The sequence below is a fragment of the Pleurodeles waltl genome, chromosome 6 (assembly GCF_031143425.1).
Source record: "Pleurodeles waltl isolate 20211129_DDA chromosome 6, aPleWal1.hap1.20221129, whole genome shotgun sequence".
NCBI lineage: Eukaryota > Metazoa > Chordata > Amphibia > Caudata > Salamandridae > Pleurodeles > Pleurodeles waltl.
In genome coordinates, this window is record NC_090445.1 from 79,445,243 (window position 1) to 79,459,136 (window position 13,894).

Genomic DNA, 13,894 nt, shown 5'->3' on the forward strand with positions numbered 1-13,894 from the left:
GCCAGGGTGCCCTCACACTAAGTAACTTTGCACCTAACCTTTACCAGGTAAAGGTTAGACATATAGGTGACTTATAAGTTACTTAAGTGCAGTGTAAAATGGCTGTGAAATAACGTGGACGTTATTTCACTCAGGCTGCAGTGGCAGGCCTGTGTAAGAATTGTCAGAGCTCCCTATGGGTGGCAAAAGAAATGCTGCAGCCCATAGGGATCTCCTGGAACCCCAATACCCTGGGTACCTCAGTACCATATACTAGGGAATTATAAGGGTGTTCCAGTAAGCCAATGTAAATTGGTAAAAATGGTCACTAGCCTGTCAGTGACAATTTGGAAAGAAATGAGAGAGCATAACCACTGAGGTTCTGGTTAGCAGAGCCTCAGTGAGACAGTTAGGCACCACACAGGGAACATACACATGCACACCTATGAGCACTGGGGCCCTGTGTGACAGGGTCCCAGTGACACATACATATAGGCCACAAACCTATGAGCACTGGGGTCCTGACCAGCAGGATCCCAGTGACACATAACAACCATACTGAAAACATGGTGTTTTCACTATGAGCACTGAGGCCTGGCTATCAGGATCCCAGTGAGACAGTGAAAACAGTGACAAACACCCTGACATACACTCACAAACAGGCCAAAAGTGGGGGTAACAAGGCTAGAAAGAGGCTACCTTCTCACATGTGCCCAGAGACAGGTTGAGAGGACAGATGCATGTATGTACCAGAGTGAGCTCCAGAGAGACTGATGGGGACATAAGACTGGGGTAGAGCGAGAGATGGAGAAAGAGAAAGGTGCCTGTGTCGAGTCAGCAGCAGAGAAAATGAAACAAAGGGGCCTCCTGGGATAACCACACACTACTTCCTTACCAAGAACACACAGAGGGTGTGTGAAATGACAGGCACAGCAGCCCGGCTAGCTCAGTCGGTAGAGCATGAGACTCTTAATCTCAGGGTCGTGGGTTCGAGCCCCACGTTGGGCGTGATGCTTTTTAAAGGCTTCTCCATTTTCGGGTTTAACATTAACTCTCACCTTTTTCAGATATTTCGCTGAGGCTTAAAACTACACACACACACACACATCCTGCAGTTTGCCTCACGATTCCCACAGGACTCCACACAACGCAGCACTTCCCGCCCTGGGAGGCGCCGCTGGGAGCGGTCCTAGGCCGAGCCTTTCCTGCGCCCTTTCCTAGCCTGAGCCGCCCGTGCTTACAGCGAGCTCGGAGTCCGCTCCGGTCCGTCCTGTCCCCCCCCCCATCCTTTCAAAACGAGGAGTTTAAGGTCTCATCCCCGCTGGTGTTATGATTAAAGTAGGTATGAAAACTACTTTATGTCGGCAGCGGGATTTAATTACGGGACTGGGGAAGATACTGCTCTTGAATGTGGCGCCTTACACCGCTCGGCCATTCCGGCAGCCTCCGGAACACGGCTCTGGAGGCTGACTGCCCCCTCGCGAAACAGGGAGAGTTCACACTGTTCTCTACTGGACATTTAAGTATGTGCCCAGAGACAGGTTGAGAGGACAGATGCATGTATGTACCAGAGTGAGCTCCAGAGAGACTGATGGGGACATAAGACTGGGGTAGAGCGAGAGATGGAGAAAGAGAAAGGTGCCTGTGTCGAGTCAGCAGCAGAGAAAATGAAACAAAGGGGCCTCCTGGGATAACCACACACTACTTCCTCACAAAGAGCACACAGAGGGTGTGTGAAATGACATAGGTACAGCAGCCCGGCTAGCTCAGTCGGTAGAGCATGAGACTCTTAATCTCAGGGTCGTGGGTTCGAGCCCCACGTTGGGCGTGATGCTTTATAAAGGCTTCTCCATTTTCGGGTTTAACATTAACTCTCACCTTTTTTAGATATTTTGCTGAGGCTTAAAACTACACACACACACATCCTGCAGTTTGCCTCACGATTCCCACAGGACTCCACACAATGCAGCACTTCCCGCCCTGGGAGGCGCCGCTGGGAGCTGTCCTAGGCCGAGCCTTTCCTGCGCCCTTTCCTAGCCTGAGCCGCCCGTGCTTACAGCGAGCTCGGAGTCCGCTCCGGTCCGTCCTGTCCACCCCCATCCTTTCAAAAAGAGGAGTTTTACGGTCTCATCCCCGCTGGTGTTATGATTAAAGTAGGTATGAAAACTACTTTATGTCAGCAGCGGGATTTGACCACGGGACTGGGGAAGATACTGCTCTTGAATGTGGCACCTTACACCGCTCGGCCATTCCGGCAGATTTCGGAAAACGGCTCTGGAGGCTGACTGCCACCTCGCGAAACAGGGAGAGTTCACACTCTTCTCTACTGGACATTTAAGCATGTGCCCAGAGACAGGTTGAAAGGACAGATGCATGTATGTACCAGAGTGAGCTCCAGAAAGACTGATGGGGACATAAGACTGGGGTAGAGCGAGAGATGGAGAAAGAGAAAGGTGCCTGTGTCAGGTCAGCAGCAGAGAAATTGAAACAAAGGGGCCTCCTGGGATAACCACACACTACTTCCTCACAAAGAACACACAGAGGGTGTGTGAAATGATATAGCCACAGCAGCCTGGCTAGCTCAGTCGGTAGAGCATGAGACTCTTAATCTCAGGGTCGTGGGTTCGAGCCCCACGTTGGGCGTGATGCTTTTTAAAGGCTTCTCCATTTTCGGGTTTAACATTAACTCTCACCTTTTTCAGATATTTCGCTGAGGCTTAAAACTACACACACACACACATCCTGCAGTTTGCCTCACGATTCCCACAGGACTCCACACAACGCAGCACTTCCCGCCCTGGGATGCGCCGCTCGGAGCGGTCCTAGGCCGAGCCTTTCCTGCGCCCTTTCCAAGCCTGAGCCGCCCGTGCTTACAGCGAGCTCGGAGTCCGCTCCGGTCCGTCCTGTCCACCCCCATCCATTCAAAAAGAGGAGTTTTACGGTCTCATCCCCGCTGGTGTTATGATTAAAGTAGGTATGAAAACTACTTTAAGTCAGCAGCGGGATTTGACCACGGGACTGGGGAAGATACTGCTCTTGAATGTGGCACCTTACACCGCTCGGCCATTCCGGCATACTTCGGAAAACGGCTCTGGAGGCTGACTGCCACCTCGCGAAACAGGGAGAGTTCACACTCTTCTCTACTGGACATTTAAGCATGTGCCCAGAGACAGGTTGAAAGGACAGATGCATGTATGTACCAGCTTGAGCTCCAGAAAGACTGATGGGGACATAAGACTGGGGTAGAGCGAGAGATGGAGAAAGAGAAAGGTGCCTGTGTCGAGTCAGCAGCAGAGAAAATGAAACAAAGGGGCCTCCTGGGATAACCACACTACTTCCTCACAAAGAGCACACAGAGGGTGTGTGAAATGACATAGGCACAGCAGCCCGGCTAGCTCAGTCGGTAGAGCATGAGACTCTTAATTTCAGGGTCGTGGGTTCGAGCCCCACGTTGGGCGTGATGCTTTATAAAGGCTTCTCCATTTTCGGGTTTAACATTAACTCTCACCTTTTTTAGATATTTTGCTGAGGCTTAAAACTACACACACACACATCCTGCAGTTTGCCTCACAATTCCCACAGGACTCCACACAATGCAGCACTTCCCGCCCTGGGAGGCGCCGCTGGGAGCTGTCCTAGGCCGAGCCTTTCCTGCGCCCTTTCCTAGCCTGAGCCGCCCGTGCTTACAGCGAGCTCGGAGTCCGCTCCGGTCCGTCCTTTCCCCCCCCATCCTTTCAAAAAGAGGAATTTAAAGTCTCATCCCTGCTGGTGTTATGATTAAAGTAGGTATGACAACTACTTTATGTCGGCAGCAGGATTTAATTACGGGACTGGGGAAGATACTGCTCTTGAATGTGGCGCCTTACACCGCTCGGCCATTCCGGCAGCCTGCAGAACACGGCTCTGGAGGCTGACTGCCCCCTCGCGAAACAGGGAGAGTTCACACTGTTCTCTACTGGACATTTAAGAATGTGCCCAGAGACAGGTTGAGAGGACAGATGCATGTATGTACCAGAGTGAGCTCCAGAGAGACTGATGGGGACATAAGACTGGGGTAGAGCGAGAGATGGAGAAATAGGAAGGTGCCTGGGTCGAGTCAGCAGCAGAGAAAATGAAACAAAGGGGCCTCCTGGGATAACCACACACTACGTCCTCACAAAGAACACACAGAGGGTGTGTGAAATGACATAGGCACAGCAGCCTGGCTAGCTCAATCGGTAGAGCATGAGACTCTTAATCTCAGGGTTGTTGGTTCGAGCCCCACGTTGGGTGTAATGCTTTTTAAAGGCTTCTCCCTTTTCGGGTTTAACATTAACTCTCACCTTTTTCAGATATTTCGCTGAGGCTTAAAAATACACAAACACACATCCTGCTGTTTGCCTCACGATTCCCACAGGACTCCACACAACGCAGCACTTATCGCCCTGGGAGGCGCCGCTGGGAGCGGTCCTCGGCCGAGCCTTTCCTGCCCCCTTTCCTAGCCTGAGCCACCCGTGCTTACAGCGAGCTCGGAGTCCGCTCCGGTCCGTCCTGTCCCCCCCCATCCTTTCAAAAAGAGGAGTTTAAAGTCTCATCCCTGCTGGTGTTATGATTAAAATAGGTATGAAAACTACTTTATGTCGGCAGCGGGATTTGATCACGGGACTGGGGAAAATACTGCTCTTGAATGTGGCGCCTTACACCGCTCTGCCATTCCGGCAGCATGCAGAACACGGCTCTGGAGGCTGACTGCCACCTCGCGACACAAGGAGAGTTCACACTGTTCTCTACTGGACATTTAAGTATGTGCCCAGAGACAGGTTGAGAGGACAGATACATGTATGTACCAGAGTGAGCTCCAGAGAGACTGATGGGGACATAAGACTGGGGTAGAGCGAGAGATGGAGAAAGAGAAAGGTGCCTGTGTCGAGTCAGCAGCTGAGAAAATGAAACAAAGGGGCCTCCTGGGATAACCACACACTACTTCCTTACAAAGAACACACATAGGGTGTGTGAAATGACAGGCACAGCAGCCCGGCTAGCTCAGTTGGTAGAGCATGAGACTCTTAATCTCAGGGTCGTGGGTTCGAGCCCCACGTTGGGCGTGATGCTTTTTAAAGGCTTCTCCATTTTCGGGTTTAACATTAACTCTCACCTTTTTCAGATATTTCGCTGAGGCTTAAAACTACACACACACACACATCCTGCAGTTTGCCTCACGATTCCCACAGGACTCCACACAACGCAGCACTTCCCGCCCTGGGAGGCGCCGCTGGGAGCGGTCCTAGGCCGAGCCTTTCCTGCGCCCTTTCCTAGCCTGAGCCGCCCGTGCTTACAGCGAGCTCGGAGTCCGCTCCGGTCCGTCCTGTCCCCCCCCCATCCTTTCAAAACGAGGAGTTTAAGGTCTCATCCCCGCTGGTGTTATGATTAAAGTAGGTATGAAAACTACTTTATGTCGGCAGCGGGATTTAATTACGGGACTGGGGAAGATACTGCTCTTGAATGTGGCGCCTTACACCGCTCGGCCATTCCGGCAGCCTCCGGAACACGGCTCTGGAGGCTGACTGCCCCCTCGCGAAACAGGGAGAGTTCACACTGTTCTCTACTGGACATTTAAGTATGTGCCCAGAGACAGGTTGAGAGGACAGATGCATGTATGTACCAGAGTGAGCTCCAGAGAGACTGATGGGGACATAAGACTGGGGTAGAGCGAGAGATGGAGAAAGAGAAAGGTGCCTGTGTCGAGTCAGCAGCAGAGAAAATGAAACAAAGGGGCCTCCTGGGATAACCACACACTACTTCCTCACAAAGAGCACACAGAGGGTGTGTGAAATGACATAGGCACAGCAGCCCGGCTAGCTCAGTCGGTAGTGCATGAGACTCTTAATCTCAGGGTCGTGGGTTCGAGCCCCACGTTGGGCGTGATGCTTTATAAAGGCTTCTCCATTTTCGGGTTTAACATTAACTCTCACCTTTTTTAGATATTTTGCTGAGGCTTAAAACTACACACACACACATCCTGCAGTTTGCCTCACGATTCCCACAGGACTCCACACAATGCAGCACTTCCCGCCCTGGGAGGCGCCGCTGGGAGCTGTCCTAGGCCGAGCCTTTCCTGCGCCCTTTCCTAGCCTGAGCCGCCCGTGCTTACAGCGAGCTCGGAGTCCGCTCCGGTCCGTCCTGTCCACCCCCATCCTTTCAAAAAGAGGAGTTTTACGGTCTCATCCCCGCTGGTGTTATGATTAAAGTAGGTATGAAAACTACTTTATGTCAGCAGCAGGATTTGACCACGGGACTGGGGAAGATACTGCTCTTGAATGTGGCACCTTACACCGCTCGGCCATTCCGGCAGACTTCGGAAAACGGCTCTGGAGGCTGACTGCCACCTCGCGAAACAGGGAGAGTTCACACTCTTCTCTACTGGACATTTAAGCATGTGCCCAGAGACAGGTTGAAAGGACAGATGCATGTATGTACCAGAGTGAGCTCCAGAAAGACTGATGGGGACATAAGACTGGGGTAGAGCGAGAGATGGAGAAAGAGAAAGGTGCCTGTGTCAGGTCAGCAGCAGAGAAATTGAAACAAAGGGGCCTCCTGGGATAACCACACACTACTTCCTCACAAAGAACACACAGAGGGTGTGTGAAATGATATAGCCACAGCAGCCTGGCTAGCTCAGTCGGTAGAGCATGAGACTCTTAATCTCAGGGTCGTGGGTTCGAGCCCCACGTTGGGCGTGATGCTTTTTAAAGGCTTCTCCATTTTCGGGTTTAACATTAACTCTCACCTTTTTCAGATATTTCGCTGAGGCTTAAAACTACACACACACACACATCCTGCAGTTTGCCTCACGATTCCCACAGGACTCCACACAACGCAGCACTTCCCGCCCTGGGAAGCGCCGCTCGGAGCGGTCCTAGGCCGAGCCTTTCCTGCGCCCTTTCCAAGCCTGAGCCGCCCGTGCTTACAGCGAGCTCGGAGTCCGCTCCGGTCCGTCCTGTCCACCCCCATCCTTTCAAAAAGAGGAGTTTTACGGTCTCATCCCCGCTGGTGTTATGATTAAAGTAGGTATGAAAACTACTTTCCGTCAGCAGCGGGATTTGACCACGGGACTGGGGAAGATACTGCTCTTGAATGTGGCACCTTACACCGCTCGGCCATTCCGTCAGACTTCGGAAAACGGCTCTGGAGGCTGACTGCCACCTCGCGAAACAGGGAGAGTTCACACTCTTCTCTACTGGACATTTAAGCATGTGCCCAGAGACAGGTTGAAAGGACAGATGCATGTATGTACCAGCTTGAGCTCCAGAAAGACTGATGGGGACATAAGACTGGGGTAGAGCGAGAGATGGAGAAAGAGAAAGGTGCCTGTGTCGAGTCAGCAGCAGAGAAAATGAAACAAAGGGGCCTCCTGGGATAACCACACACTACTTCCTCACAAAGAGCACACAGAGGGTGTGTGAAATGACATAGGCACAGCAGCCCGGCTAGCTCAGTCGGTAGAGCATGAGACTCTTAATTTCAGGGTCGTGGGTTCGAGCCCCACGTTGGGCGTGATGCTTTATAAAGGCTTCTCCATTTTCGGGTTTAACATTAACTCTCACCTTTTTTAGATATTTTGCTGAGGCTTAAAACTACACACACACACACACATCCTGCAGTTTGCCTCACGATTCCCACAGGACTCCACACAATGCAGCACTTCCCGCCCTGGGAGGCGCCGCTGGGAGCTGTCCTAGGCCGAGCCTTTCCTGCGCCCTTTCCTAGCCTGAGCCGCCCGTGCTTACAGCGAGCTCGGAGTCCGCTCCGGTCCGTCCTGTCCCCCCCCATCCTTTCAAAAAGAGGAATTTAAAGTCTCATCCCTGCTGGTGTTATGATTAAAGTAGGTATGACAACTACTTTATGTCGGCAGCAGGATTTAATTACGGGACTGGGGAAGATACTGCTCTTGAATGTGGCGCCTTACACCGCTCGGCCATTCCGGCACCCTGCAGAACACGGCTCTGGAGGCTGACTGCCCCCTCGCGAAACAGGGAGAGTTCACACTGTTCTCTACTGGACATTTAAGAATGTGCCCAGAGACAGGTTGAGAGGACAGATGCATGTATGTACCAGAGTGAGCTCCAGAGAGACTGATGGGGACATAAGACTGGGGTAGAGCGAGAGATGGAGAAATAGGAAGGTGCCTGGGTCGAGTCTTCAGCAGAGAAAATGAAACAAAGGGGCCTCCTGGGATAACTACACACTACTTACTCACAAAGAACACACAGAGGGTGTGTGAAATGACATAGGCACAGCAGCCTGGCTAGCTCAATCGGTAGAGCATGAGACTCTTAATCTCAGGGTTGTGGGTTCGAGCCCCACGTTGGGTGTAATGCTTTTTAAAGGCTTCTCCCTTTTCGGGTTTAACATTAACTCTCACCTTTTTCAGATATTTCGCTGAGGCTTAAAAATACACAAACACACATCCTGCTGTTTGCCTCACGATTCCCACAGGACTCCACACAACGCAGCACTTATCGCCCTGGGAGGCGCCGCTGGGAGCGGTCCTCGGCCGAGCCTTTCCTGCCCCCTTTCCTAGCCTGAGCCGCCCGTGCTTACAGCGAGCTCGGAGTCCGCTCCGGTCCGTCCTGTCCCCCCCCATCCTTTCAAAAAGAGGAGTTTAAAGTCTCATCCCTGCTGGTGTTATGATTAAAATAGGTATGAAAACTACTTTATGTCGGCAGCGGGATTTGATCACGGGACTGGGGAAAATACTGCTCTTGAATGTGGCACCTTACACCGCTCGGCCATTCCGGCAGCATGCAGAACACGCCTCTGGAGGCTGACTGCCACCTCGCGACACAGGGAGAGTTCACACTGTTCTCTACTGGACATTTAAGTATGTGCCCAGAGACAGGTTGAGAGGACAGATGCATGTATGTACCAGAGTGAGCTCCAGAGAGACTGATGGGGACATAAGACTGGGGTAGAGCGAGAGATGGAGAAAGAGAAAGGTGCCTGTGTCGAGTCAGCAGCAGAGAAAATGAAACAAAGGGGCCTCCTGGGATAACCACACACTACTTCCTTACAAAGAACACACAGAGGGTGTGTGAAATGACAGGCACAGCAGCCCGGCTAGCTCAGTCGGTAGAGCATGAGACTCTTAATCTCAGGGTCGTGGGTTCGAGCCCCACGTTGGGCGTGATGCTTTTTAAAGGCTTCTCCATTTTCGGGTTTAACATTAACTCTCACCTTTTTCAGATATTTCGCTGAGGCTTAAAACTACACACACACACACATCCTGCAGTTTGCCTCACGATTCCCACAGGACTCCACACAACGCAGCACTTCCCGCCCTGGGAGGCGCCGCTGGGAGCGGTCCTAGGCCGAGCCTTTCCTGCGCCCTTTCCTAGCCTGAGCCGCCCGTGCTTACAGCGAGCTCGGAGTCCGCTCCGGTCCGTCCTGTCCCCCCCCCCATCCTTTCAAAACGAGGAGTTTAAGGTCTCGTCCCCGCTGGTGTTATGATTAAAGTAGGTATGAAAACTACTTTATGTCGGCAGCGGGATTTAATTACGGGACTGGGGAAGATACTGCTCTTGAATGTGGCGCCTTACACCGCTCGGCCATTCCGGCAGCCTCCGGAACACGGCTCTGGAGGCTGACTGCCCCCTCGCGAAACAGGGAGAGTTCACACTGTTCTCTACTGGACATTTAAGTATGTGCCCAGAGACAGGTTGAGAGGACAGATGCATGTATGTACCAGAGTGAGCTCCAGAGAGACTGATGGGGACATAAGACTGGGGTAGAGCGAGAGATGGAGAAAGAGAAAGGTGCCTGTGTCGAGTCAGCAGCAGAGAAAATGAAACAAAGGGGCCTCCTGGGATAACCACACACTACTTCCTCACAAAGAGCACACAGAGGGTGTGTGAAATGACATAGGCACAGCAGCCCGGCTAGCTCAGTCGGTAGAGCATGAGACTCTTAATCTCAGGGTCGTGGGTTCGAGCCCCACGTTGGGCGTGATGCTTTATAAAGGCTTCTCCATTTTCGGGTTTAACATTAACTCTCACCTTTTTTAGATATTTTGCTGAGGCTTAAAACTACACACACACACATCCTGCAGTTTGCCTCACGATTCCCACAGGCTCCACACAATGCAGCACTTCCCGCCCTGGGAGGCGCCGCTGGGAGCTGTCCTAGGCCGAGCCTTTCCTGCGCCCTTTCCTAGCCTGAGCCGCCCGTGCTTACAGCGAGCTCGGAGTCCGCTCCGGTCCGTCCTGTCCACCCCCATCCTTTCAAAAAGAGGAGTTTTACGGTCTCATCCCCGCTGGTCTTATGATTAAAGTAGGTATGAAAACTACTTTATGTCAGCAGCGGGATTTGACCACGGGACTGGGGAAGATACTGCTCTTGAATGTGGCACCTTACACCGCTCGGCCATTCCGGCAGACTTCGGAAAACGGCTCTGGAGGCTGACTGCCACCTCGCGAAACAGGGAGAGTTCACACTCTTCTCTACTGGACATTTAAGCATGTGCCCAGAGACAGGTTGAAAGGACAGATGCATGTATGTACCAGAGTGAGCTCCAGAAAGACTGATGGGGACATAAGACTGGGGTAGAGCGAGAGATGGAGAAAGAGAAAGGTGCCTGTGTCAGGTCAGCAGCAGAGAAATTGAAACAAAGGGGCCTCCTGGGATAACCACACACTACTTCCTCACAAAGAACACACAGAGGGTGTGTGAAATGATATAGCCACAGCAGCCTGGCTAGCTCAGTCGGTAGAGCATGAGACTCTTAATCTCAGGGTCGTGGGTTCGAGCCCCACGTTGGGCGTGATGCTTTTTAAAGGCTTCTCCATTTTCGGGTTTAACATTAACTCTCACCTTTTTCAGATATTTCGCTGAGGCTTAAAACTACACACACACACACATCCTGCAGTTTGCCTCACGATTCCCACAGGACTCCACACAACGCAGCACTTCCCGCCCTGGGATGCGCCGCTCGGAGCGGTCCTAGGCCGAGCCTTTCCTGCGCCCTTTCCAAGCCTGAGCCGCCCGTGCTTACAGCGAGCTCGGAGTCCGCTCCGGTCCGTCCTGTCCACCCCCATCCTTTCAAAAAGAGGAGTTTTACGGTCTCATCCCCGCTGGTGTTATGATTAAAGTAGGTATGAAAACTACTTTATGTCAGCAGCGGGATTTGACCACGGGACTGGGGAAGATACTGCTCTTGAATGTGGCACCTTACACCGCTCGGCCATTCCGGCAGACTTCGGAAAACGGCTCTGGAGGCTGACTGCCACCTCGCGAAGCAGGGAGAGTTCACACTCTTCTCTACTGGACATTTAAGCATGTGCCCAGAGACAGGTTGAAAGGACAGATGCATGTATGTACCAGCTTGAGCTCCAGAAAGACTGATGGGGACATAAGACTGGGGTAGAGCGAGAGATGGAGAAAGAGAAAGGTGCCTGTGTCGAGTCAGCAGCAGAGAAAATGAAACAAAGGGGCCTCCTGGGATAACCACACACTACTTCCTCACAAAGAGCACACAGAGGGTGTGTGTGAGAAGGTAGCCTCTTTCTAGCCTTGTTACCCCCACTTTTGGCCTGTTTGTGAGTGTATGTCAGGGTGTTTGTCACTGTTTTCACTGTCTCACTGGGATCCTGATAGCCAGGCCTCAGTGCTCATAGTGAAAACACCATGTTTTCAGTATGGTTGTTATGTGTCACTGGGATCCTGCTAGTCAGGACCCCAGTGCTCATAGGTTTGTGGCCTATATGTATGTGTCACTGGGACCCTGTCACACAGGGCCCCAGTGCTCATAGGTGTGCATGTATATGTTCCCTGTGTGGTGCCTAACTGTCTCACTGAGGCTCTGCTAACCAGAACCTCAGTGGTTATGCTCTCTCATTACTTTCAAATTGTCACTAACAGGCTAGTGACCAATTTTACCAATTTACATTGGCTTACTGGAACACCCTTATAATTCCCTAGTATATGGTACTGAGGTACCCAGGGTATTGGGGTTCCAGGAGATCCCTATGGGCTGCAGCATTTCTTTTGCCACCCATAGGGAGCTCTGACAATTCTTACACAGGCCTGCCACTGCAGCCTGAGTGAAATAACGTCCACGTTATTTCACAGCCATTTTACACTGCACTTAAGTAACTTATAAGTCACCTATATGTCTAACCTTTACCTGGTAAAGGTTAGGTGCAAAGTTACTTAGTGTGAGGGCACCCTGGCACTAGCCAAGGTGCCCCCACATTGTTCAGAGCCAATTCACTGAACTTTGTGAGTGCGGGGACACCATTACACGCGTGCACTACATATAGGTCACTACCTATATGTAGCTTCACCATGGTAACTCCGAATATGGCCATGTAACATGTCTATGATCATGGAATTGCCCCCTCTATGCCATCCTGGCATTGTTGGTACAATTCCATGATCCCAGTGGTCTGTAGCACAGACCCTGGTACTGCCAGACTGCCCTTCCTGGGGTTTCTCTGCAGCTGCTGCTGCTGCCAACCCCTCAGACAGGCAGCTGCCCTCCTAGGGTCCAGCCAGGCCTGGCCCAGGATGGCAGAACAAAGAACTTCCTCTGAGAGAGGGTGTGACACCCTCTCCCTTTGGAAAATGGTGTGAAGGCAGGGGAGGAGTAGCCTCCCCCAGCCTCTGGAAATGCTTTGTTGGGCACAGATGTGCCCAATTCTGCATAAGCCAGTCTACACCGGTTCAGGGACCCCTTAGCCCCTGCTCTGGCGCGAAACTGGACAAAGGAAAGGGGAGTGACCACTCCCCTGACCTGCACCTCCCCTGGGAGGTGTCCAGAGCTCCTCCAGTGTGCTCCAGACCTCTGCCATCTTGGAAACAGAGGTGCTGCTGGCACACTGGACTGCTCTGAGTGGCCAGTGCCACCAGGTGACGTCAGAGACTCCTGCTGATAGGCTCCTTCAGGTGTTAGTAGCCTTTCCTCTCTCCTAGGTAGCCAAACCCTCTTTTCTGGCTATTTAGGGTCTCTGTCTCTGGGGAAACTTTAGATAACGAATGCATGAGCTCAGCCGAGTTCCTCTGCATCTCCCTCTTCACCTTCTGATAAGGAATCGACCGCTGACCGCGCTGGAAGCCTGCAAACCTGCAACATAGTAGCAAAGACGACTACTGCAACTCTGTAACGCTGATCCTGCCGCCTTCTCGACTGTTTTCCTGCTTGTGCATGCTGTGGGGGTAGTCTGCCTCCTCTCTGCACCAGAAGCTACGAAGAAATCTCCCGTGGGTCGACGGAATCTTCCCCCTGCAACCGCAGGCACCAAAAAGCTGCATTACCGGTCCCTTGGGTCTCCTCTCAGCACGACGAGCGAGGTCCCTCGAATCCAGCGACACCGTCCAAGTGACCCCCACAGTCCAGTGACTCTTCAGCCCAAGTTTGGTGGAGGTAAGTCCTTGCCTCACCTCGCTGGGCTGCATTGCTGGGAACCGCGACTTTGCAAGCTACTCCGGCCCCTGTGCACTTACGGCGGAAATCCTTCGTGCACAGCCAAGCCTGGGTCCACGGCACTCTAACCTGCATTGCACGACTTTCTAAGTTGGTCTCCGGCGACGTGGGACTCCTTTGTGCAACTTCGGCGAGCACCGTTTCACGCATCCTCGTAGTGCCTGTTTCTGGCACTTCTCCGGGTGCTACCTGCTTCAGTGAGGGCTCTTTGTCTTGCTCGACGTCCCTTCTCTCTGCAGGTCCAATTTGAGACCTTCTGGTCTCTCCTGGGCCCCAGCAGCGTCCAAAAACGCCAAACGCACGATTTGCATGTAGCAAGGCTTGTTGGCGTCCATCCGGCGGGAAATCACTTCTGCACGACTCTCCAAGGCGTGGGGGATCCATCCTCCAAAGGGGAAGTCTCTAGCCCTTGTCGTTCCTGCAGTATTCACAGTTCTTCAGCCTAGTAAGAGCTTCTTA

At 52.4% G+C, this 13,894-nt stretch overlaps 10 non-coding genes across 10 annotated transcripts; all 10 read left to right on the forward strand.

Annotated features, from left to right (window-relative positions):
- Nucleotides 1–914: 914 nt before the first annotated feature.
- Nucleotides 915–987, forward strand: TRNAK-CUU (transfer RNA lysine (anticodon CUU)). Its single transcript has one exon. It is a non-coding gene; the product is annotated as a tRNA-Lys (tRNA).
- Nucleotides 988–1,734: 747 nt separating this feature from the next.
- TRNAK-CUU (transfer RNA lysine (anticodon CUU)) lies at nucleotides 1,735–1,807 on the forward strand. Its single transcript has one exon. It is a non-coding gene; the product is annotated as a tRNA-Lys (tRNA).
- A 742-nt stretch (nucleotides 1,808–2,549) lies between these two features.
- On the forward strand, nucleotides 2,550–2,622 carry TRNAK-CUU (transfer RNA lysine (anticodon CUU)). Its single transcript has one exon. It is a non-coding gene; the product is annotated as a tRNA-Lys (tRNA).
- Nucleotides 2,623–3,364: 742 nt separating this feature from the next.
- On the forward strand, nucleotides 3,365–3,437 carry TRNAK-CUU (transfer RNA lysine (anticodon CUU)). Its single transcript has one exon. It is a non-coding gene; the product is annotated as a tRNA-Lys (tRNA).
- Nucleotides 3,438–4,990: 1,553 nt separating this feature from the next.
- TRNAK-CUU (transfer RNA lysine (anticodon CUU)) lies at nucleotides 4,991–5,063 on the forward strand. The gene has a single exon. It is a non-coding gene; the product is annotated as a tRNA-Lys (tRNA).
- Nucleotides 5,064–6,622: 1,559 nt separating this feature from the next.
- On the forward strand, nucleotides 6,623–6,695 carry TRNAK-CUU (transfer RNA lysine (anticodon CUU)). Its single transcript has one exon. It is a non-coding gene; the product is annotated as a tRNA-Lys (tRNA).
- A 744-nt stretch (nucleotides 6,696–7,439) lies between these two features.
- On the forward strand, nucleotides 7,440–7,512 carry TRNAK-CUU (transfer RNA lysine (anticodon CUU)). The gene has a single exon. It is a non-coding gene; the product is annotated as a tRNA-Lys (tRNA).
- Nucleotides 7,513–9,069: 1,557 nt separating this feature from the next.
- On the forward strand, nucleotides 9,070–9,142 carry TRNAK-CUU (transfer RNA lysine (anticodon CUU)). The gene has a single exon. It is a non-coding gene; the product is annotated as a tRNA-Lys (tRNA).
- Nucleotides 9,143–9,887: 745 nt separating this feature from the next.
- On the forward strand, nucleotides 9,888–9,960 carry TRNAK-CUU (transfer RNA lysine (anticodon CUU)). Its single transcript has one exon. It is a non-coding gene; the product is annotated as a tRNA-Lys (tRNA).
- A 741-nt stretch (nucleotides 9,961–10,701) lies between these two features.
- Nucleotides 10,702–10,774, forward strand: TRNAK-CUU (transfer RNA lysine (anticodon CUU)). Its single transcript has one exon. It is a non-coding gene; the product is annotated as a tRNA-Lys (tRNA).
- Nucleotides 10,775–13,894: the final 3,120 nt, after the last annotated feature.